The sequence below is a fragment of the Callorhinus ursinus genome, unplaced genomic scaffold (assembly GCF_003265705.2).
Source record: "Callorhinus ursinus isolate GAN/ISIS: 27379988/994484 unplaced genomic scaffold, GSC_fseal_2.0 scaffold60, whole genome shotgun sequence".
NCBI classification, from domain to species: domain Eukaryota; kingdom Metazoa; phylum Chordata; class Mammalia; order Carnivora; family Otariidae; genus Callorhinus; species Callorhinus ursinus.
In genome coordinates this window covers 5,610,495-5,636,646 of record NW_027397122.1, presented here as the reverse complement: position 1 = coordinate 5,636,646, position 26,152 = coordinate 5,610,495, and positions in this window count along the sequence as shown.

Here is a 26,152-nt window from a genome sequence, read left to right as displayed (position 1 = left end):
CTGGAAAAAAAACCATCTAATCTCTAATATTTCTGGAAGCCATTCAAAGAGCTAAAGGAGTTTTACATTTGCACTATAAATTGCCACTAATTTATGAATTTTAGACTTCAGAAGAGGAGATTTTACAAAGCAATCCATGCTATCAATTAGACAGAATTTTGATATGTGGTGTCAAGTCCCACTGGCAGAAAAACTGGCGGACGGGTGGGAACCTGTCAAAGAAATTTTATTTGAAAAAATAATAACATCCATTTTATTTATCAGGGTGGTGTTAGCATAACATAAATAATTTTTATGGTAAGAAATGGTTCAACGGAGGTGCCTGGGTGGCTCAGTAGAGTTGAGCGCCCGACTCTTGGTTTCAGCTCAGGTCATGACCTCAGGGTCGTGAAATCCAGCCCCACGATGGACACCTCGCTCATCGGGGAGTCTACTTGAGGATTCTCTCTCCCTCTCCCTCTGCCCCCCTCCTTGGGTCTCTCTCTCTCCTTCTCAAAATAAATAAATAAAATCTTAAAAAAAAAAAGAAATGGGGGCGCCTGGGTGGCTCAGTTGGTTAAGCATCTGCCTTCAGCTCAGGTCATGATCCCAGGGTCCTGGGATCGAATCCCGCATCGGGCTCCCTGCTCAGTGGGGGAGTCTGCTTCTCCCTCTGCTCCTTCCCCCTGCTCATGCTCTCTCTCTCTCAAAAATAAATAAATAAAAATACTTAAAAAAAAGAAATGGTTCAACCTATGTTTTATTTTCAGATTAAACAAGGGGTTAAGAACAGTGACTTTATGTAGAGACACTCAATAAGAATTATTTTTTGTTACTGTCACCAGTCCCAGAACTATCATCATCATGTCAGCAAGACATTTCTGGGGTAACAAGAAATAAAGCATCCCTGGCATCCTACGTTCCCCCTGGAACTGGTGCTGAGTGGGTGTCTGTAAATCATTATCTCCAACAAGTTCTCTCATTTGGTTGAGTTCAGAAAGTGTATGTTGTGAACGACCAGTGGAAACGTTTGAGACTTTAGAAAGATCCTAAATAGGAAATTCCCATGGTTCCAAGCCACTCCGGCTCTACACCCGCAGCGCCGTCCACCTGGGCTCACTTCTGTACTCTGTCTTGCCTACCAATTCCCATTCATCCTCAGGATGCCGATTAGATGTAATCTCCAGGCTGTCCTCTCCCACTTAAGAGTCCCTCCCTGTGCCTACCTACCACTCGCTCGCTGTCATTCCTTCTAATCCAGTGCCTGACTCTGTGCATATAAAATTTTTCCACGAATTGTTCCCTCCACTCTATGTTCCTCACACATAAAAAGTGTAAGGGGCATGATTTTTGCCTCTCCATCCCCAGCACCTAATTCAGAATGGAAAACAGTAAGTATTCATTGTGGAAATTTGTTCAGGGCTTAGCTATTAACACAAAGTGAAGATCATCCTACTAAGCCCTAGTAGGAGACATAATTTTACTTCCTCAAACACAACACTTGTATTTATTTTTCACCTAAAAATACTTTGTAACCTTAAGAATATCAAGCAGATTTGTCCTCAACTGCCCCTCCCAGACCTTGAATCACCTGTCATGTCCTATTGATTACACATCTGAAATATTTCACATGTATTCCCTCCTCCCCATTTTCTCTGCACTGACTTGGTTTAAGAACTTCTAAACTGGGTTCTTACTTTCCTAAAAGCCTCCTGATTAGTCTTCTTTAAGCATGGATTTTTCCCTTTTCCATACTGCTGCCAGGGTAATTTTTCAAAGTAATGAAGTAATTCTATCACTCCCGGAATCAAAGTCATCCCACGGAGACTCAGTGACTTTGAGGTGAAGTCCAAAGCCCTTAGAGCTTCAATAATTTTCCGACTGAAACGTGAACAATTCTTTTCGATCCCTGACACCCTGGTCCTTGGGCACGTGGTAGGCAGTTCAGGTGTATTTCTCATTAGTTACCCCAACAGCCACACGGAGTGGGGACCCATGCTGTCCCGTGACTGCCTCTCTGCACTAAACATTTCATTGAAGAAATCCATCAATTTTTCCTAGATGACATAACGCTTTCGATTTGTTTCCTGAATGGTTATGGAATTTGAAAACACCTCGTTAAAAAAAATAATTGATTTCGCCAACGAATCTCTCAAATCTTTTTGCCTACAGATTAAAGACTTTTCAATATTTTCCATGTATTTTGTCTTTAAGTATGACATATCTTCCCTCTGCTTTGTCTGCTTCCAGAACTCTATATAAAAATATCCTCTCTCTCTCTCTCTCTTTCTCCATATTCATTTTGCCTCATATTTTTATACTTTTGTAATTTTCTTTAATGTTCTCTGACAAGTTTTGGAGCATTTATTTTAATATACAGGCTAGAATTTCTTCATTGTCTAGTCTGGTCAACACTGCCACCATTACTTAAATTCACTCAGTGATCATATTTCCCCCTGCCAAGGACATATTCTTAAGTTGTTTCTTAACCTTTTAACAATTCCTTCAGATCTCAGTGCTCTGTCTTTAGTTAGTTTTATTTATTCATTTTTATCGAGGTATAACAGGTTCAGGGGTACAATATAGTGATTCAACATTTGTATACATTGCAAAATGATTACCATGATGAGTCTAGTTACCAATTGTTCCCATACAAAGCTAATACAATATCATTGACCATATTCCCTATGCTGTGCATGATCTCCCCATGACATTTATTTTATAATGGTTCTCCTTGATCCTTGATATATATATATATATATATATGTGTATATATATTCCACATCTTCTTTATCCATTCATCTGTAGATGGCTAGTTAGTTTGTTTTTCATTCTTGGCTACTGTAAATAGTGCTGCAATGAACATAGGGGTACATATATCTTTTCAAATTAATGTTTTTGTTTTCTTTGAATACATACCCAGTGGTGGAATTGCTTGATCCTGTGGTAGTTGTATTTTTAATTTTTTTAGGAATCTCCATAGTGTTTTTTGTAGTGGCTGCACCGATTTACATTCCCACCAACAGCGCACAAAGGTTCCCTTTTCTCTGCATCCTCACCAAAACGTTATTTTTCACCTTTTGACAATAGCCATTCTGACAGGTGTAAGGTAATAGCTCATTGTGGCTTTGATTTGCATTTCCCTGATGATTAATGATGTTGAGCAACATTTCATGTACTTGTTGGTCATTTTTTTGGAAAATTTCTATTCAGATCTTCTGTCCATTTTTTGATTGGATTGTCTGGTGTTTTTGTTATTGAGTTGTATGAGTTCTTTATATATTTTGGACATTAATCTCTTATTAGATATATAATTTGGACATATCTTCTTCCATTCATTAGTTTGCCCTATTTTTTTTTTTGTTTTTTGGGTTTTTTTTTTTTTTGATGATTTCCTTTGCCATGCAGAAGCTTTCATAGTCCCATTAGTCGATTTTCCCTTTTTGTTTCCCTTGCCTTTATAGTCAGTTCCCTAAAAAGCATTGTTAAGTCCAATGTCAAGGAGCTTACTGCCTACATTTTTTTTTCTAGGAGTTTTATGGTCTCAGGTCATATATTTACCTCTTTCATCTATTTTGTATTAATTTTTGTATGTGGTGTATGATGGTGGCCCAGTTTTATTTTTTTGTATACAATTGTCCAGTTTTCCCAACACCATTTATTAAAGAGATTGTCATTTCCCTGTTTTGTATTCTTGCCTCATTTGTCATAAATTAACTGATATATGTGTAAGTTTCTCTTCCACTGTTCTATGTGCCTATTTTTATGCTGATTCCGTACTCTTTGGATTACTATGGGCTTTGTGGTATAATTTGAAACAAGGGAGCATGATACCTCTAGCTTTATTTTTCTTTCTCAAGATTGTTTTGTCTTTTCAGTTTCTTTTGTGGTTCTGTACAAGTTTTGAAATTATTTGTTATAGTTCTGTGGAAAATGTCATTTGAATTTGTAGATTGCTTTGAGTAGTATGGACATTTAAATAATATTAACTCTTTCAATTCATGAGCATGGAATATCTTGTCATTTATTTGTGTCTTCTTTAATTTCTTTCGTCAGTGTCTTATAGTTTTCAGTGTATAAGTTTTTCACCTCTGTAGTTAAATTTATTCCTAGGTATTTTATTCTTTTTGATGCAATTGTAAATGGGATTATTCTCTCGTGTTCTCTTTCGATAGTGCATTATTAGTGCCTAGAAATACAATAGACTTTTGTATATTAATTTTGTATCCTGCAACTCTACTAAATTCATTTATACTTCTAACAGTTTTTTGGTGGAGTCTTTAGGGTTTTCTATATAGTATTATGTCATCTGCGACTACTGACAGTTTTATTTCCTTCTTTCCAATTTGTGTGCCTTTTATTTCTTCTTTTTGCCTAATTGCTGTGGCCGGTTCTTCCAATATTATGTGGAATGAAAGTGGGGGAGAACAAGCATCTCTGCCTTGTTCTTGATCTTAGAGGAAAGCTTTTAGATTTCCAACATTGAGTATGATGTTAACCATGAGCTTGTCATATATGGCCTTTATTATGTTGAGGTATGTTCCCTCTATAGCCATTTTGTTGAGAATTACTGTCATAATTAGATGTTGAGTTTTGTCAAATACTTTCTCTGTGTCTATTGAGATGATTACATCATTTTTTAATCTTTTGTTTTGTAAATGTGGTGTACCACAATGATTGATTTGCAGATGTTGAACCATCCTTGCATCCCTGGAATAAATCCTTCTTGATCAATAAATCCTTCTTTGATCCTTTTAATGCATTGTTGAATTTGTTTTGGTAATATTTTCTTGAAGATTTTTGCATCTATGTTCATCAGGGCATTGACCGCTAATCTTCTTTTTCTGTGGTGCCCTTGTCTAGTTTTGGTATCAATGTAATGCTGACCTCATTACAGGAGTTTGGAAATATTTTTTCTCTTCCATTTTTTGGAAGAGTTTCAAAAGGACAGGTGTTGAATCTTCTTTGAGTGTTTGGTAGAATTCACCAATGAAACCATCTAGTCCTAAGCTTTTTGTTGTTGTTGTTGTTGTTTATTACTAACTTAATCTCCTTACTAGTAATCAATCTACTTAAATTTTTTATTTCCTCATGATTTGGTCTTGGACGACTATAACTTATTAGGAATTTATCCATTTCTTCTAGGTTGTCCAATTTGTTGGTGTATAGTTGTTCCTAGTATTCTCTTATGATCCTTTGTATTTCTATGATATCAGTTGTAACTTCTCTTTCACTTCAGATTTTATTTATTTGAGCCTCCTTTTTTTCTTGGTGAGTCTAATTTTATCTTTTAAAAAAAAACAGCTCTTAGCTTCATTATACTTTTTATTGTCTTTTGGTCTTTATTTCATTCATTTCCACTCTGATCTTTATTCTTTCCTTTCTTCTACTCAATTTGGACATCATTTGTTCTTCTTCTAGTTCTCAAAGTTTCACCCAAAATCCCGCATTTGGTGCAGTGACACACAATTGGGAGGGATCTTACCAGCGTGGTGCTTCTCCTGGAGGAGTGAGGGGTTTGTGCCCCACATGAAGAACCCTAATCCCCGGGATCTGCATGGAAGAGACAAGCCCCTAAACTGTTTTTCACTGGGTCTCGGGGTGAGTGAGACCACGTATGAGCCCTTTAAAGGGGAATCTCAGGTTTCTATAACACTTTGGGTTCCATAGACATCAGGCCTTTTGCTTTTTTAAGCTAGATGTTTTGTTACCTGCCAGGATGTGGTCCTTTTATCCTTTGTTGTAGAGAAGCAGTCCATCTAGTTTTCAGATCATTCTCAGAGGAAAATGGCCCATATATAGCTGTACCTCTGGTGCAGTCTGGGAAGGGGTGAGTTCAGGGACTTTCTATACCACCATCTTACACCTTCTTCCTCCACGCTGCTTTCTAATACAAGGGCAGCATTTTCTTTAGTATTTCTGATGATACCAACTTACAGTGAATTCTGATTTTTAATTGAGTTGTTCTTCACCTATTTTTCTAGGAGGGATATTAATACTCATTTTGTATTTGGTATTTGTTGAAGGAAAACAATGCCATTTCACCCGTCCATGTGGAGGGACTTCTCTAGAGCAGGGTGTCTCAATATTAACTCTACTGACATCTTGGACTGGGTAATTATTTGCTGGAGGGGTTGTCCTGTGCATTGTCAGATGTGTAGCAATATCCCTGTTCTTTGCCCGCTAGATGCCACTAGTATTGTTCCTCCATAGTTGTGACAACCAAAAATGTCTCCAGATGTTGCCACCTTTTCTGGGGGAAAGGAGCAAAATCACCACTATTGAGAAACAGTGCTCTTAATCAAACCTTGATATAATGAAATATTCTTTACCCTCATTGAGTTATTTTACTGAATTGGGAAGAATCGCCTGGATTCAGTGTTGCAACATGTACCTTTAGGGGATCCCTGAAGTCAGAAATCACCTTTCTCAGCCCTACAGGGTAGACCAGGCTCCCAGCCAGGAAGCCTGCAACCTGGTGGCCTTTTGGCTATTTTCAGCCAACCCCCTCACTAAAGCTTTCACTGGTAAGAACATGACGTTGTATTCTCCATGTATCTGACATCATCAGTTTTGAGGTTGACCCGTGGACCCCAGCAATCTCCTTCTTTTGAATTGCTCTGTCTTTGCGTATAGCTGGTCTATGGTTTTCCATCTTTAATGAAATCCTTTTAATGTTGGCCAATATCATAGTTGAGATGGTGTGTATTCATCATGGTGAACCACCATGTGGTTCTCAAGTCAATGATCAGATTGACTCAAGCGCTCATCCCTTTGGAGACTGAGAGTAAGTGGTCATGGGGGGAAGCCAGGCAGTCGGCAGAACCGAATATCGTACCAAATGTGCTCTTTTCTTAAATCCCACGGCAGTTCCACATGTTTCTGTTCCAAATAATCCGTCTAGAATCAATTCTCCTAAAGCCCAGTCTCATCTGAAGATCTAGTTGCCCAGGGACTAATCCTCCTAAAATCTAACACTTCAACCCTTTGCGAAAAAAATGCCTGTTTTATGTTTTATGAAGGTGGTTTTGATGCTTTATCTACTTTTTAACCTTTTAAAGAATTATTAGTCAGTTGATTTAAGACTTTATTTCATAATGTCAAGTTCTTGCTTTACATTTGTCTGGTAATGATGTTTCAGACACCATTTTGTGTTTAAAATCTAGTATTTCTAGTATTTTTTTCAAATTATAAATAGTAAAAATAAAGGAGTGGCATTTAGTAAAAATATGGCTCAGCCCTCTCACTTATTAATTTTTGCTGTCAAAGAGTCAGAGCCTTGCTAAATAAAGTCCACTGGTAATTTAACTAATAAATATAGAAATTAGGAAAAGTTACAGATGGAAAAAACAGCAAAAAAGAGGCTTGTACATTTTGACAAAACATATATTATAAATGCAGTTAAAAATCATCCAATGTATTATTTGCCATTTTTAAGTATTTTATATGAGCTAAATACAGAAAAAGATATTATTTTACACCCAACAAGAGAAGAGTGAAATAATTTCATGTCATCCAAATGATGGGTGATTACGAAGGGATTAAATCATTTTTCTAATGGCTAATAATATCATGAACATTGTATTTAGACTTCTTATTACCATCCATACGCCATGGCTCATAATAGAGTGGTGCCTAAACCATAAGAACATTATCTTAATTTTTTTTTTACATTTTTTTAAAGATTTTATTTATTTATTTGAGAGAAAGAATGAGAGAGAGAGAGCAGGAGGGGGGGGAGGTCAGATGGAGAAGCAGACTCCCCGCTGAGCAGGGAGCCCGATGGGGGACTTGATGGGGGACTCGATCCCGGGACTCCAGCATCATGACCTGAGCCGAAGGCAGTCGCTTAACCAACTGAGCCACCCAGGCGCCCCGAGAACATTATCCTAATTTGCCCTCAAAGAGAACAAGTGTGATCTGGCAGTGTGGTGAGCTGTACAGTCATCTGTAAATGGCAAGAAAGTCATAATACACACAAAAGTAAAATAGAGCTTTGAAAAATATAAGGAAATACATATGAAAACTAAATCAAAAGAGCCACTATGATTTAATAGAAGTTAAAGCCATTGTGAAGCAGAGCAAGGAAGATGGATCTGGCTGCGGAAAAAGGGAAAGAGTTCGGGATCCACAGTGAAGCTACAGTAATTTAGATCATGGTGAAGGGGCACAGGGATGGCCAGAGAGATGACTGAGCATGTACGTGGCTGGGGGGGGGTTTCGTCCCACCGCACAACCCATTCCGTCTCATTGCTAAATTCTTTCTTCTTCTTCATCTCCAAATATTCGATTCTCCAGTCCTGAGGGCACCGGACCTCTTCTGATCTTTATTTATAATTATTCCTTGGACGGTTCCTTCATTTTGTTCTATTTCCGTGCTAATGCGTTTCTCCCTTGTAACTCCAATGCTGCTATTGTCCAGGACCTCCTGACGTCAGCAACCAGCCATTGCCTCCACTCTTCACTTGTGTGTCTAATAAGGATATAAAAAACATATCCCAATAAGCTCCTGATTGGCACCTCCAAACTCCTTTCTCACCTCCAGATTTTCCTTTCACAATAAATGGACACATTTATTCATCCATGTGCACAAGCCAAAATCCCTAGGATTTGTCCTCAATTTTTGTCTCATGCAATTGGAAAGCAGTAGCTAAACTGAATGAATTAGATCAATGTACATGAACATGTACAGTGCTTACATAAATAATTTGAATTTTAAAAATACAGAGGATTTCTACAATGCTACAAATGTCCACAGTCTTTAAAACACACTATTAATAATATATAGTATCTTAAGAGCATCAATATGCAGTTTAAAAAAGAACAATTTTCCACCATGAAGAGAGAAAACTGAGGCTGGGTTTGAATGAAACTTTAAATATATCTATGGTTTAGCTTCTTAAAGATAATCTAAATCAAACATGGCAAAATGTGACTATGTATTCAGTTGGCGTGTTTCTAATGTTACCTTCTGTTCTTTTATCTCGCTTTCGGTAATATATTGCATGATGTAAATAAAGAACGGGGAGCAAAGAGAAAGCATTGCCACAGATGCCCCATTCTCTAGGTTCTGTAAGGTCTTCCAAGGAATGAACTTTGCAGAACTAAAAGGTTTTCTGAGGACAGGCAAATAAACCCAGAATGGGATTGTTTGTTTATTTAATGGTTGGCAATGTTATAAATATTTCACTGAACACCACTCAGGGAGGAATCGTTCTGAATGCACAATAAAAATCAAACAAGAAATACGACGGAGGAAAATGTGCACTAGATAAACCCATGTCTGCCATTTTCCAGTCATATATCAAGGTAGCCATGGCAGTGGGCCATTTGCCGAAGAGGAAAAAGTGGTCGGCTCTCAGGTTAGACAAAGGTGCATTTTTGTCCTTGGTTTGCCTATGGGTAAGTCATTTTACTGTTTAACCCTCCTGGCTTATATTTAGTGGGCACTTTTAAAGATTTTATTTATGTATGTATTTTAAAGAGAGAGAGAGAACATGAGCAGAGGGATGGGCGGAGGGAGAGAGAGAGAGAATCTCAAACAGACTCTGTGCTGAACATGGAGCCCAACACGGGGCTCAATCCCAACTCTGAGATCATGACCCAAGCTGAAATCAGGAGTCCCATGCTTAGCTGACTGAGCCACCCAGGCGCCCCAGTGGACACTTTTAAATTCTCTATTAGCACAAGACTTAAATGATAGTAGATCATCAAAAAAAAAGAAAATGCCGATTTTTCTATTTTGGGTAATTTTCTTTTTAAATGCAGTCCCCTCCTATTTAATTTCCTGCAGGAGATCAGGACACTTATTTTGAGCAGCCTGGAACTGTGGCAGGCGACAGCTAACAGACCACCTTGTCGGTCCATTAACTGTAACTCATTTGGAGAAATAATTGATAGCAGGACATCTACCCAGCATTATCGTCACGGACTTTGTCTTCTTTCTTTCAGAATTTACTTGCAACATGTAACCCTTCTTGGAAGAAATACGTCTGGCTGAAGTAGCATTGCAGAAAGGATGTTTAGCTGGTTTTCTCATTTTGGGCGCCACAACTGTGATCCGCTTGGGTTTAGGTCAGTGTTCATCACAACTCCTGCAGGCATTAGGAAGTTGAAAAAATAAGTTGTGTGGTATGAATACACCCGTGTGACTGAGTGAAATTAATACAGATTATTATAGATCTGATTAAGAAGTACACACATACGGTAATTGCAAAGGCTGTTTCTCAAGGGTCTACCATAAACTTTTTGATTAGTATTTTAATCAAGGCAATTAGCATCAGCTGATATAAAAATAAGATGCTGCAACAGCTTAATACAGCCAAGTTTCTATCTCATTCGTGTTCCACTGATGTGTGTTGGTAGCTCTGGTCGGTGACTGTCAGATCTAGTCCCTTCCACTCTGTCCTGCTGCCATGTTGAAAAGGAGACGGTCCAAGGATGGAGGGGTGGGGACGGGAGATTTACCAGGATGGGAAGCATGGAAGCTGCGTCCTACCTAGAGCCTCACGTGGGCTCCATTCACCTCTGGCTTCCAGCTGGGGTCAACTGATAGGAAGCACTGACAGGATATCAGAAGTCAGGAGGAGAGATCACCCATTCATTTATTCCTCTCCAGCCACCTCCAAGCAGGAAATGATTTGTTAGTGGCAGCTCCAGTTCCATGCCTATGGTTTGCACAGCTTTCAATGTCCCTGTTCCCTTCATTCCTCAGGGCTGGGTGACGGTGGCTCTCTACTCATCCATTCCTTACACCTTCCCATCACCTGTTGGCATCCTAGCCTTGCCCACATCTCTGTAAGTAGCCCATTCATTAGAGTCTCTTCAACAACATTTGAGATGCATCAACACCGTGCTGGGTACAGTCGGCTACCTCACTTTCACTCATGTGCTATCATCCAGAACATATTTAGATGGTCCCGCCTAAGAGGCTAGACATGTCATCCCTGGCACCCCGGGGAAAATGGCACTGGGTTCCTGAGCATCTCGCCAGTCTCTGCTTCAGCCTGCCATTGCAAAGGGTCCCACGGGGGCCATTGGTGTCATAGTGTATTAACATAACTTAACTCTGCAGTTAAGGTGTTGGTGACCAAATACATTTGAGAAATGTTGAGCTAAGGAAGCTTGAACTGTTTCTAATATTTTAATCAAAAACCAGCAGAAACGTAATGTGCTAATGTGCAGGAAGCAGTCTCCAAGACTGAAATGTTGTCTGCATATTTTCACTCTGGGAACCCATATTTCTCAGGAAGCAGCTGATATGACTGAAGCTCTTTCCCGGGAAGTCAGTTTTAGAAACGCTGTTGTGGTTCTTTCTCAGTAAGCAGCTGGTGGGTCTATCAGTAACTTTGTCTCAGGGAATATTTTCTGAGCTGGTCACATCAGGTTTCTCTTTTTCCAATCTCTGCCTTATTTCTCTCGTGTGTGGTATACTATTCTTGTCCTACATCCTCCTCACTGGCCCCTTGTAATGTTTCATTTTTCAGCACATGCAAAAGGTTCATTCTTTTATCTTTCTTTTTTTTTTTGTGGAGTTCTCACATACAATTTACCATGTCTAATAATTAAAATAACTAATATAAAAATGTCTTACAATGTAGAGTCTTTTGAGCACAATCAAATCTTTTTTTTTAAGATTTTATTTATTTATTTGACAGAGAGAAACACAGTGAGAGAGGGAACACAAGCAGGGGGAGTGGGAGAGGGAGAAGCAGGCTTCCCGCTGAGCAGGGAGCCCGATGCGGGGCTCGATCCCAGGACGCTGGGATCATGACCTGAGCCAAATGCAGACGCTTAACGACTGAGCCACCCAGGTGCTCCTATTTTGAGCACAATCAAATCTTCCTTTGATATCTCAGTGGACATTTTGGATACCCATTGTCTTCATTCTATCAATATTGATTGTAACACACAAAATTCAGATGAAATTAATTCTAGATTTTTAATGTTTTCATGACAATGAGTTTCTATGGTTGAGTTTACATTAATAACATCTGGAACAGACTCATGGGGTTTAAACAGTTTGATCTTCAAAAATATGTGTAGTCTTCAGAACAACAGTTTGAAAAAGGTTCATTCTTAATTCTTATGTTTGCAACTTCTTAGATTTACGTTCAACATAACCTTTATCGGTGACAATGGATTCGCCCAATATGCTCAGCAAATCCTGCTCCTCGTCATCAGTTATTGACTCATCATTTGTAGACCACCAAGATGAAGACAGTGGGGGTGAATATAATCATTTTAAAATCATGTGTTTACCACTTTCCCAACCTCATCTGGGAGTTCATCCCCTTAAAGTCTTCCCGAAGAGTTCAGAGAGTCAAGGATCAGAATCAGAAAAGGCATCAAAATGCCTATTTCGATCAGGTACTTTGCGTCATCATACAAGTATTATCTCTTTTAACACCTCAATAAACCTCATAGGGTAGGTTCTAGTATTGCTTCCATGCTACGGGCATCACTAATCAAGGCTTACTGACATTGAAGAAATCACCCTAGTAACATTGCTAATCAGTAACAGAGGGAGGGTTTAACAACAACAAAATAAATAAAATAAAATAAAATAAAATAAAATAAAATTATTGCTGCCCCGATGGTGCCATGGGAGAAGGGTGGGCTGATGCAATCGGGGGACAGAAGGAATTTTTTTTTTAAAACTTACAGGAGACAATGTTCTTATCTCAGGACTGAAAGCACAGTGTGAAAAAGAGAAGCAATGGGAAGAAAATGAACTCTTGCAACAGACAAAACAAAACTTTAAATAACATTCTCAGAACAACATAGAAGCCAAATAAGCAGTTATGTCGAAGAACCAATTAGAGATACGGACTTTGATAAATATAAATATTGAAATGAAGTGCTCAAAGTATGAGTTGAATAGCAAAATGGATTTGCTAAAATAAAATCAGTAAGCTACCAGACAAGGTCAAAAACTCTACCAGAATTCATTAGTAATGGATAAAGGACAAAGAGAGAAAAGCTAACAGCCAGGAGAGGCAAAAAATACAAGCATTTTTGCATGTAAAAGAAATTACAGAATGTATGAAACACATAAGAACTCAAACCGAAAGCACACATAAAGTTCAAACAGAAGAGATAAAGGAACACAGAAATACCATCAGATATAATTAAATTTTAAAATAGAAAAAAATACGAAATTTCAGAGAATGAAGATGTCACAAAAAATGTAAAATAAAAAAAATTACTCAAAGCTTAGAACAGACACTGAGACGGGATATCAGCACGAGTGAAATATATGGGAGTGATGGTGAGGAGCAGGGCAGGAGACAGAGAAAAGGGAAAGAAAGCCCATCGAGATTATTGATGCAACAATAATTGTCTTGTGAAGTTGGAGACAACTGTATTGAGTGGACAAGTGATTCCACCGCCAGGTATTTAAGCAAGAGAAAGGAAAGTTTCTGTGCACAAAATATTTGTTCATAGCAGCTTTCTTTATAAAAGCCCAAACTGGGAAAGACCAAAGACTAAATGTCCGGTCATCAGATGGAATGACTAATTGTAGTCTATGGAATAATGGGTTGAAAAGGTCAAAAGAACATATTGATTACAGATACACACAATATATGGATGCTGGTCCAAAGCATTCTGCTGAGTTAAAGGAGAACCTGGAGGGTACACAGCACATAGGGCCACACAGTGAGCTCAAGAGGAGAGAAAGAGAGAGAGAGAGACAGAAAGCGTGAAGGCCTGGGGTTCTGCCTTTATTGGGGTCCAGAGTGAGGGCCTAGGGTTTTGTGGGTTCACTTCTTATTGGTGAATTTCTTTACTTATTTTTAAGGTTTTATATATTTAATTTGAGAGAGAGAAAGAAAATGTGAGTGGGGGGAGGGGCAGAGGGAGAGGGAGGGAGAGAATCTCAAGCAGACTCCCCACTGAGTGTGGAGCCCGGTGCTTGGAGCTCAATCCCAGGACCCTGAGATCATGACCTGAGCTGAAATCAAGAGTCAGATGGACCACCCAGGCACCCCTTTATTGGCACATTTAAAACACAAGAGCAAGAATTGGGGAATTAGAAAACGAAAAGTGGGGTCACCCAAATGGATCTGTGACTCAGGTCACCCAGGGCTTTCCACTAGAGGACTTCATGCTGGGGTGGCCTGGCTCCTGGCTAGTAGTTTAGCTACTAGCATTCGAGAAGGATGTCTTTGATGTGTCTGCCTCAGCAATCAGAAAGCTTAATGTCCGGCACTTACATTACAGTAAAAAAGCTCACTGTCCTAGGCAGTTAACCTTTACTCTTTCCCCTCTGTCTATATGTCTATGAAGTCCATGCAGGATTCTATAAAGCAGTCTGAGAACTATTATTTTCTCCATTTTACAGAGGAAGACGCTGCAGCAAAGCGAAATGGAGACATTTGCCCATGGCATACATCGAATGTGTGTCACGGCTGGGACAGCACCCAGTATCTGTCTCTAGCCCTGTGCCAGCAAGCGCTACATGAAGGTGAGAATTGTTTTTAAGTCAATCTGGGACCACAGAGGGGGGAAAAAATAAAAATAAAAATAAAACAAAACAAAAAAACTTTATTCCACTACAGAAGGTTGAGAGAAAGTTTCGGAGAGAAAGTGGCCTGTGAGCTTTTTTCTTTTTTTTTTAATGTCAAGTTTAATTTTCAAGTTAAATGAATCCTATTGCTCCAAGTCCTAGACTCAGTATTCTGAAAAAACCCAGGCACTCCGTGAAGTGTCTGCAGGGGCAGCTCAGGGAGGGGTTCCAACTGTGGGGTGGGGGGGTGCTTTGACCAGAACACTCTGCTCTAGCCTGTTTGATAAATGCGGATTCCTTGTAAGACGTGCTTGGAAAACAAGATTCCAGTGCATTTGCAGAAGAATTGTTGGGACCCACACAGCCATTTCAGGATGGAAGGGAACAGGCTAAGAGTTTCAGGGGTCCCGGTAACCACCGTCTAAGAAAATAAACCTTATTAATTCCACCCTCTGAGCGAAGACTGACCTCAGATGAAATAAAAACCCCAATCAAGTGTTTTAATCCAAACCAGGTAAGCAGTCCATTTTTTTCAGTGAGAAATTTATTTTTTTTATTGTTTTTAAAGATTTTTCTTATAGAGAGAGCACAAGTAAGCAGAGAGGCAGGCAGAGAGGGAGAAGCAGGCTCTCTGCTGAGCAGGGAGCCCGACGCGGGGCTCGATCCCAGGACCCCAGGATCATGACCTGAGCCGAAGGCAGCCGCTTAACCGACTGAGCCACCCAGGCGCCCCCGGTGAGAAATTTAAAAATACATATATAGTGTCTCTTTAATGCACCATGTAATTTCTGCTTGTCTTTTCCAGTTTTAAAAGAAGCGACGCACGTATGTGGCTGAGATCTGGAGAAATCATCATTGCCTGGGAACTGTGCCGGGTAAGGTGCAAGGATTTCGTTTTGCCGAATGATGATCTCAAGGCAACCAAACGGCCTGAGTCAAAAAAACTGCCGAGGGGCGCCTGGGGGGCTCAGTTGGTGAAGCATCTGCCTTCAGGTCATGATCCCAGGACTCTGGGATCGAGCCCCACGACCGGCTCTCTGCTCAGTGGAGAGCCGGCTTCTCCCTCTCCCTCTGCCTGCCACTCTCCCTGCTTGTGCTCTGTCTCTATCTCTGTTAAATAAAAAAATCTTAAAAAAAAACCCAAAAAACAAAAACAAAAAACACTGCTGAACATGATGATGTTTACAGAAAAAAAAAATGACCATTCTCTTCGTTTATATGACTCATTCGAATCACCTAATATTTTGCCTTACCTAATTTCAGTTTGAAGCGCACAGCAAATTTCAAAGTCCGGGATGTCTGTTTCTTTGCATTTTTCATATTAGACAAATATAGACAAATAAAACAGCGAAACCGACGACTACATTCAGGTTAAGGAGCCAAGCTCACCCCAAGTTTGATTCCTTCTGCTGTTACTACCACCTCCCGGCAAAGCACACGCAGTTCCTGAGTCCTAAAGCGCATTCTGAAATAGACGCCGAGATCCTCATTGCAAACGTGAGCAGGTGGACGGCGCAAGCAGTTAACGTGATTTTCCTCGGGAACCCTGTCTAGTGACCGAACTGGGATTCAGATTCTGGTTTACTGGGACCTGGGGCCACCTTTCTGGCCGGTACAGACTCCACTGTTTATTTTCAAACCCGGCAGACATTCACATTCGTGTCTTGCGTTCAAGGCACGGTTCGGTATATCTTACTATTGGACCAACCTTTATTTTCGCATTTAGCTGGGAGGACGTCAAAGTTGCCGTTGAGAAGAAATAAAAGAAGAATCAAGGCAGACAGACCTTTGTCTGAGAGCCTGTATTGTGCCTTTCTCCAGAGGTCCAGCTGAGCTGACAGCTGACCCAGTGGGTGCTGGGGTGGAACATACCCAAACTTCACTTAATACCACCACCGTTTACCTGCAGGGAACATAAAAATGCGCTCAGTGGAGATGTCGCTGCTGTCACTTCCCTGCATCATCCCAAGCACCACCCCGACTGTCCTGCAGCCAGAACTTAATGGCTCAGAAAAACCCAAGCAAGTTCGAAAGTATCACATATCCCTGTTTGCATCCAGGACAGTCAGTTGAGACAGCAAAAGATTGGATTTTCTTTCTGGTTGAGTTCTTGGTGATATTTTTGTAAGTGCTAATCATGCTTCAAGGCCAAACGCAAAAGTCTTCTTTGTTTTGATGTCCTCCTTGATCCCCCATGGCAGAATTAATTGATCCCTCTGTGTTTTTATAGCTCTTTGTTTATATCTCTGCAACGAAAGCTTCAAAGGAATTCCCAAGCCTTTGAGTCAAAGCTGCTGATCAGACCGTGGGAAGGCAGATGGAGGGAGAGAGGCTTACGGAGAGAGCTTTTGTGGGGAAAGGTGGGCTTACTGCCACCCCACCTTCGGACTCCTTTTCATACAGCAGGTGGAGTAAGGGGGGGGGTGGCAGCAAATTAGGGAAAATACGGCAGAATGCAATTCGGTGTGCACCAGGTAAGCAGTCCATTTCCCTGAGAGGGCTTCACGGCTTCCTGTTTCGTGGAGATAGGCAGTCGAACCAAACCAGGGGAGGCAAGGTTCCAGAGGGATGGGAGTGAGGTGTGGCCCCTCCAACACGCATGTTCGTGGGTGCAGAAGGCTCCCAGCTTAGCAGGGTAGGGGCTCCAGGCAAGGGCAAGGATAAAGCCACACACGTGTCCTGGGAGCATGGGGTCTTGCAGGAACCTGAGATGCAAAGACAGGAGACATTTGCTTCACACCTCAAGGGCCCCCGTCCTGTCTACATTCCAAGGTGAGGAACTGGGCGTTGCTCACTCTCCTGGCATCCACACTTGGACAGCGAGTTCACTATCATTTGCAAGAGTGTAAACGGGGAATCTGGGCTTTCGTTCCGGGTTTCAGCTGTAGCACTACAATTCTAGCCGAGTGATCTGAACATAATGCTACTTTATTCTCTGAGCCCCTATTTTATCATTTGTAAAGATGGGATAACGTTTCACATTAGCTTTATTCTGTGTGTGTGTGTGTGTGTGTGTGTGTGGTGAAAACACTTAAAATCTACTGTCTTGGCAAATTTCAAGTTTGCATTACTGCATTATGAACTCGAGTCACCCGGCTGTATGTTGAATCCCCAGAGCTTACTTCTCTTATAACTGGAGCTTTGTACCCTTTGAGCAGCCAATGTTCCCCGTCTCTCCCACCCCCACGCCCATCAACCACCATTCTACTCTGTTTCTCCAAGTTGGATTTTTTTAGATTCCACGTATAAATGATACCACGCAGTGTCTTTTTTTGTATCTAGTTTAGTCCATTTGGCAAAATAAATCAACTTTGCTTCAGATCTCCAAATTTTATACTTTTTCCAGGTACAGCCAGAGCCTCCCCAGAGACAGCCCCACCCAGAAATGGTTCTCTTCTTTCCCCATGAACACCTTGCTTCCTTATGCCGTAAACTCCGTACATATTACCTTTTTGTGTATTTTAAGTTTACATAAATAACACTGCATGTAATATTTTACAAATTGCTTCGATGGATATCATGTTCTGAGATTTATCCACGTTGATACATGTAAAGCATGTTTTTTCATTTTCATTTGGGTGTGGTTCTCCACTGTTATAAATAGAACCTATAGTAATGGTCAGTTTGCATTTTTCCATATTTTTATTTTTATATACAGTACTGCACTGAACAGCCGCATACATTTGGAGAGCACACGGGAGTTTCTCTATAGAACATTTAAAATGAAACAAGGAGGTAAAGACCATGCTTTTCATTTCTCCAGGTGTAGCAGATCTGCTCTTCAGAAACACCTGCATAGTTTCAGCTCAGACCCATTAGTTGTGACTCCGACACTTTCATCAAGAAAGGAGCCGAACAGACTGAAAACCAGTGACTCTCCCAGACCTGTGACACAGCAGAGGTTGCCGGACAAATGGCCACCCAGCAGTCTACAGGGACAGGCGAGTATGGGCTATACAGTCTGCACCAGCTCCCCTGGAGCGCAGTTGGTGGAACTGTAGACTGAGCAAAATACTTCGGTGGCCATTTTGCCGAGTAGCTGGAGGAGGCGTATGGACTAGCATGAAAGACAGAAACTGCTGGGGCCCCCACACGCTCATGGGCTTCCCCTCCGGGAACCCTCAAAGTCCTCACCAAACAACACAACAAAATTCCCTCTTGTCTCTGGGGAAGAGCAACCATTGCAAAACAAGTCCAGAGGATTCCCTGTAGCAAAGACTTGGGAGGAGCCTGATCTCACCTCGGGAAGGGACAGTGACCCAACTCCAGACCCTGCTGCATTCCCAACTTTCCTAAGGGGGAGAAGAAACACAGCCCGATACAGACCTGCTGAAGTCAAAGTGTGATGGCAGGATTATAGAAGAAAATGTTTCAAGGGAAGCCTGACCCGAGCTGGAGCTCTTATGGAAATGCAAAAGCCACTCGGGAGGCAAACACAGGACATTGAAGGGATTCACAGCCTCTGGTACCTACAGCTATGGGGAAATTCAAACACAGCTCGAGGGTGGAGACTTTGGAGCCCTCATACGCAGCCGTGGGGGATGCAAATTTGTGGTGCTGCTGTTGAAACAGTCCAGAAGCTTCTCAAAGGATGAGGCAGAGAGTTTGCAGCAATTCCACTCCTAGGCGCACGCACAGAAGAATTGAGAACATATGTCCCCACAAACCTGTACCAGAGTGTTCACAGCAGTACTGTTCAAAATGGCCCCAAACAAGGAAGCAACCCAAATGCCCCCCAAACAGCACACACGAAATGTGCCCATCCGTACAATGGAGCTGTACAGAGGAAAGAAGTTCTGACACCTGCTACAGCACAGACAGACCTCAAGGACACCATGATATGGGAACAAAGCCCCTCGCGGAAGACCACACACTGTACGATTCCACTCCACGAAACGTCCAGGATGGGCAACTTCCTAGAGACAGACAGCAGAGACTGTGGTTGTCGGGGCTTCTGGCGATCTTGTGGTGACCTTGTGGGGGGCAGGGGAGTCTAAAGCACTGACAAAACGTTGTAAACTCGAGAGGTCCACCTTGCTCCGAGTGTACTAAAAAACAACTTGCTTTTTTTTTTTTTTTAAGATTTATTTATTTATTTATTTTAGAGCGAGAGAGACAGAGCAGGGGAAGGCGCAGAGGAAGAGGGAGAGAGACTGTCAAGCAGACTCCGTGCTGAGCGTGGAGGCTGTTTTGGATTCTCTCTCTCACTGCCCCTCCCCACTCTTGCTCTCTCTCTCTCTCTCTCAAAATAAATAAATAAATACATCTTTAAAAAAATTCAGTCCCTTAGGAGACAGAACAATTATAAATATGTATGCACTTAACAACAGAGCCTCCATATAAGCTGCACAAAGCAATGATTTTGAAGAGAGCACGCCAGTTGTCAGTGAGAATTGGACATCTCGATGCCCCACTCTTAATCATGGGTGGAAAAAGTAGCGGAAGGCCAACAAAGACACAGAGGACTCAAAACACACTATTAACCACTTAACCCACATTATCCATCGAGTACTCCACCCGACAGTCGTGGGACACACATTCCACTCAAGTGCATTCTGTATTGTTGCTTTTATTTTATGAAAAAACTAATTTTAAATCTACGTGACACTCAGCTAAAAACAAAATTTTAGTAAAGGAGTCCTGATGGTCTCGTTTGCACAATCACGACCACCGCCCTTTGGCCTTCGAATTTCAAGAAGGGCACCTGCAAGGGCTTTGTATTTGCATGTTTCTGTGTCCACGCATAGGAACGGAGTCCGCATCCATTGCCAGACGCTCTTCAATGAGTCAACCATCCAGTGTCTTCAGCTGGTCACTCTTTGGTAAAGAAATTACCTTCACCAACATTCCACCCCTGGGTCTCCTGCCATTTTCTATGATGGAACATATGTTAGGCTGTAAAACAAGTGTCAATACATTTTTTTAAAAGATTCACATTGTGTAACGTGTGTTTTCCAGCCACAGTGGGATGGAATTGAAAATCCACAGCAGAAGAAAGGTTGGGAAATCATAGTAAGTGGAAATGAAACATTTTGTTACTAAATAACTGATGAGTTTAATCGTTTTGGTGAAATGACTATTGAAAATTTGCCCATATGAAAATGGGGGTTTCTTTGTGGCTTCTCATCACAGAGTTGGGAGAGTTCCTTTTATCTTTTGGGTGCATCTCTTTTCAGAGAGATGATTTGCAAGCATTTTGTCTCAGGTCTGTGCCTTGACTTTTCCTTTCTTCATCATGGGCTTTGAAATGTAAAAGACCTTAGGTTTGATGAGGTTTAAGTTATCAAATTATCCTCTTACGGATTGTGTTTTATGATAATGAATCTCAGAACACTTTGCCCTTCCCATTATCCTGAAGATTTTCTCATATTCTGCTCTCGGAGAAGTTTTATAGTTTTATCACCTAAGTATAGATCGATTTGGGTTTCAATTTTTGTATGGTGGTATAGAGTGAAACAAAGATTTCAAAATTCTCTGCTTTGTTTTGTTTGGGGGGATTTTTTTTTGTCTGTCGATATCCAATGGTTCCACCAAGTTTTGTTGAAAAGTTATCCAATATAACCAATATAATATCCTATAAATATTGAATTGTTTTAGTATTTTTGTCAAAAATTGATTGATCATAAATGTAGGGATTTGTTTCTGGCCTTACATTTCTGTCCCATTAAGATGCATGTCTGTACACATGTCAATTAACACATTGTTTTGAGTACTGTTGATTTAAATTTTGAAATTGGGTACTTTCTCAATATCAGAAATTGCAATCCAAATGTTTTTCAATTTGGGGGGCTAGTCTAGATCCTTCACATTTCCATATAAATTTAAAATCAACTTTTGATAAAGATTGCCTTGAATTTATCAATCAATCTGAGAAGAATTGCCATCTTGAGAGTGTTAGTCTCTCAACCTATGAACATCAAGGGTCTCTCCATTTATTTACACCTTCTGTAATTTCTCTCAATGCTATTTTGTAGTTTGTGCTATACCAATTTTACACTTCTTTTGTTAAATGTATTCGTATCTACCTTTATTATTTTTGATACTTTTATAAAAGGAAGTGTCTTTTTTAAGATTTATTTATTTGAGAGAGAGAAAGACAGCAAGCAAGGGGAGGGGCAAAGAGAGAGAGAGGGAGGGAGGGAATCTCAAGCAAACTCCCCACTGAGCATGGAGCCTGACTTGGGGCTCGATCTCACGACCCTGAGATCATGACCTGAGTCCGATGCTCAACCAACTGAGCCATCCAGGAGCCCTAGGAAGTATCTTCTTAATTTCGTTTTGGATATTTTGTTACTAGTATATAGAAATACAATTGATTTTTTGCATTGATACTGTATCCTGCTAAATGAGTTTATTAGTTCTAATATTTGATTCCTTGGGATTTTCTTTTTTTTTAAAGATTTTATTTATTTATTTGACACAGAGAGAGCACAAGCAGGGGGAGTGGCAGGCAGAGGGAGAGGGAGAAGCACGCTCCCCTCTGAGCAAGGAGCCCGATGTGGGGCTTGATCCTGGGACTCCAGGATCATTCATGACCTGAGCTGAAGGCAGCCGCTTAACCAACTGAGCCACCCAGGTGCCCTCCTAAGGATTTTCTTAATGCAGGGTTGTGTCATCTGTGAATAATGATAATTTTTACTACTTTCTTTCTTTTTTTTTTTTTACTACTTTATTTCTAATCAGGGTGTTTTTAATTTTATTTTATTTTTGCTGGCCCTATTGCACTATCTAGAATGTCCAAACTATGTTGGGTAGAAGCAGCAAAAGCAGACATCCTTACCTTGTTTCCCATCACAAGAGCAAAGTATTCAAGTCTTTCATCCTGAAATATAGTAGCTGTAGGTTTTTGTGTAGCCCCTTCATTGGTTCGAGTGTTCCTTTTTAATATGAATTTTTGAGAGTTTTATCATGAATGGGTGAAGGCTTAGTTTGTGCTTTTTGCACATTTGTGAAAATGACTAAATTGCTTTTGTTCTTTATTCAAGTAATATAGTTTTGGAATGTCTAACCAACATTGAATTCCCTAGATAATCCAACTAAATCATAATATAAAATCATTTTTACAGGTTACTAGCTTCCATTACTAACAGTTTTTTTTAAAGGGATTTTTATGTTTATATTTACGAGAAATATTTTTCTGTCAATCTCATGATTTCTTTGACTTTGGAATCAGTATAGTATCATCTTGATATCTGAATTTGCAAAGCATTCATTCTTCCTATTATTTTCTTGAAGAATTTGTGAAATATTGGGAATATTTATTCCTAATTATTATTCCAAACATGAATTGACCAGGGAGGCTATCTGGAACTGGGCTTTTTGGGGTCATCTACTCAGTGTCTTTTTTTTTCCTTTTTCTTTTTTAATTTCTTCCCAGTAAGACCACCAGATCTGGTTTTAGGGTGAACCCCAACCTCTCCACAGACCTACTTATTTGGAAGTCTCTCTAGTCCTCTTTGGAACTGAACAGACTGTGAGTGAGGGTGAAATGATTTGGGGCCAATAAGATGTGAGAAGTTTCCTACTGCGGGATCTGGGAGAGATCTTCCTCATTTGTTAGAATTTCTATTAGCAAGTCTCTTTTCTCTGACATACTTTGTGTAAAAGTGAGGGACAGAAATTCTGTAGCCTCGTCTCTACCAGCCATAAAGTTAAACTGAGTAAAAATAGACAAGACTAAATCATTAAAGAAAATGCAATCAAAATCAAATAAATCAATGAAATTTCTGTCTCCTTTGAAAATCTAGTTAACAGTGAGGCATTCCATCCTTATTTTTTTAAAACAGTGCTGTGACAGATTTTTCTTGCAGGAGAAAAGAAACTATTATAACAATATAAAAGAAATACAAATTGTAATCTGACCGTATATGAAGGAATGAACAGTTCGAAGGCAAAATTTTCAAGACAAAATTAGGAGTCTTGATAATCCAGATACAGAAATTATGAAGATTATTAGTCTTTGTAATTTGAAAACTATGGTGGAATTCAAGGTAAAATGTTGAGAGACAGAGGGCAGTTTCCTTGTTTTCTTCTTTTTCTCTCATAAATCACTCCCAAGCCTCAGGGAGAGGCTGCGGATGGTAGAAAAAGTCATGGTTATTGATTGAACCCTCTGGGTCACTCCTGTGTCCACAGAAGGGGACCATTTTCTGTTGAGCCTGCCAATGAGGCTGCACTGACCAGATTGCCTCCCCAACCCCCAGCCCCTGCGACTACTCAAACCACCACCACGTGGAACATGGCACCACACACAGCACTGTAGACTCACCATTCAGCAGAGGACGGTGAAGATGCTGAATGCCAGACCAATGAATCATGCAAAAGTCAGTGGACACTGGTGTGCCTTGCAGTTAAGGGAGCCCACGTGACACAAGGCATGTCCCCCAGCCATTCCTGGCTGTAGACCACACCTCATCTTTGACCCCCACACCCCACTGGTACCTCACCACTGTGGACCCTTCGTCAGATTACTTGCCCTCTTGTGCCAGTCTGGTCAGCTGACTCCAACCACACCACTGCGGCCCTAGTCTGTCATGTTTTCAGTTTTCCAGGCCATCTAACGTCCGACAATAGTGCGATATTTATCATGAAAGCCATTCAAAAATGAGCTGATAGTTGAGTACTTGATGGCCTTTTCATGTTCCTTGCCATTCACAGTTAGCTGGTGTTACTGAATTTTGGGATGACCTGCTCAAAAATCAACTCAAAAAGATCTCACAAATCATCTCCCTCCTTTCTCCCAGTCCACACATCCAAGAGTGGCTTTGGTCATTGGTCATTGACTGGAGTCAACCTGTCACCAGAAAGGGATGATACCCTCTTGGCTGCTTCCTGAGTAGGTATCAGGATAAAAAGGGTAGGGGGTTGATAGAAACTTATTTTGAAAATTTAGGATTCCACTTCAGCCATTCCCAGCAATGATGTATCTGACTTTTCCCTAATGTCAGCCCAGGCCAACCTGGTTGTCAGCCTCTAGGTAACACCTGGCACAAGAAGACCTTAACGATCAAAATATAATTCTAATCAGATTTTTAAAAACATCTCCCTATTCCTCTTGTTCATGGCCCTTCCAGGTGACAGGTCCAAGGCTGAGTTTGGGGGTGATTGGGGAAAAGGTTAAAAAGTTACAGCTCCTGGAAAGGGATGTCTATGTCCAGATTTTGTGGAGAACAATAACACCAGCTCTTGTGGGAGAAACACCATAGAGCCCAGGATTTATAGAGGAAGAACAATGTCTTCAGAGTTGTCCCCTGGAGACTTTCTCCCATGAGAGAAGACCCTGTGCTACTCTAAGGAATGGCTACAGATGCCCCACCTTTAGCTGATGTTGCAGGTGCCCTCCCAGATATCTCAGACTGTGATCTGATCCATATCCCTTAACTTCATCAAAAAGTCTATTGGAGGGACACCTGGTTGGCTCAGTCAGTAGAGCATGTGACTCTTGATCTCAGGGTTGTGAGTTCAAGTCCTAAGTTAGGCATGGACCCTACTTAAAAAACAAAACAAAACAAAAAAGAAACAGTATGGAGGTTCCTCAAGAAGTTGAAAATAGAGCTACCCTATGACCCAGCAATTACGCTACTGGGTATTTACCCCAAAAATACAAATGTAGTGATCAGAAGGGGCACCTACACCCCAATGTTTATAGCAGCAATTTCCACAATAGCCAAACTGTGGAAAGAGCCCAGATGTCCATCAACAGATGAATGGATAAAGATGTGGTGTAGATATACAATGGAATATTATGCAGCCACCAAAAAAAAAAAATCTTGCCATTTGCGATGATGTGGGTGAAACTAGAGGGTATTATGCTAAGCGAAATAAGTCAGAGAAAGACAATTATCATATGATCTCACTGATATGTGGAATTTAAGAAACAAAACAGAGGATCATAGAGGAAGAGAGGAAAAAAATAAAACAAGATGAAATCTGAGAGGGAGACAGACCATAAGAGACTCTTAATCAGAGGGAACAAATTGAGGGGTGGAGGGAGGGGGTAACTGCGTGATGTGTGGACATTAAGGAGGGCACATGATGTAATGAGCACTGGGTGTTACATAAGACTGATGAGTCACTGACCTCTACCTCTGAAAATAATACCACATTATATGTTAATTAATTGAATTTAAATAAAAATTTAGAAAAAGACAGATGGGGTGGCCCCCTCCTGCACATAGGAACCCCGGTGCCTGCAGCCCCCACCCATCCCCTGAGGGCTGGTGTTTCTGTGGTAGATGAACGCCTCCTGCCCGATGCCACCCATAGACACACCGGACGGGTTGGACTGCTTCCTTCTGGCTGCCCCTTGCCTTTTTTTTTTTAACCTTAAAATTTTTTATTGTTATGTTAATCACCATACAGTACATCATTACTTCTTGATGCAGTGTTCCATGATTCATTGTTTGTGCATAACACCCAGTGCTCCATGCAGAACGTGCCCTCCTCAATACCCATCACCAGGCTAACCCGTCCCCCCACACCCCTCCCCTCTAGAACCCTCAGTTTGTTTTTCAGAGTCCATCATCTCTCCTGGTTCGTCTCCCACTCCAACTTACTCCCCTTCATTCTTCCCCTCCTGCTATCTTCTTCTTTTGCTTTTTTCTTAACATATGTTGCATTATTTGTTTCAGAAGTACAGATCTGTGATTCAACAGTCTTACACAA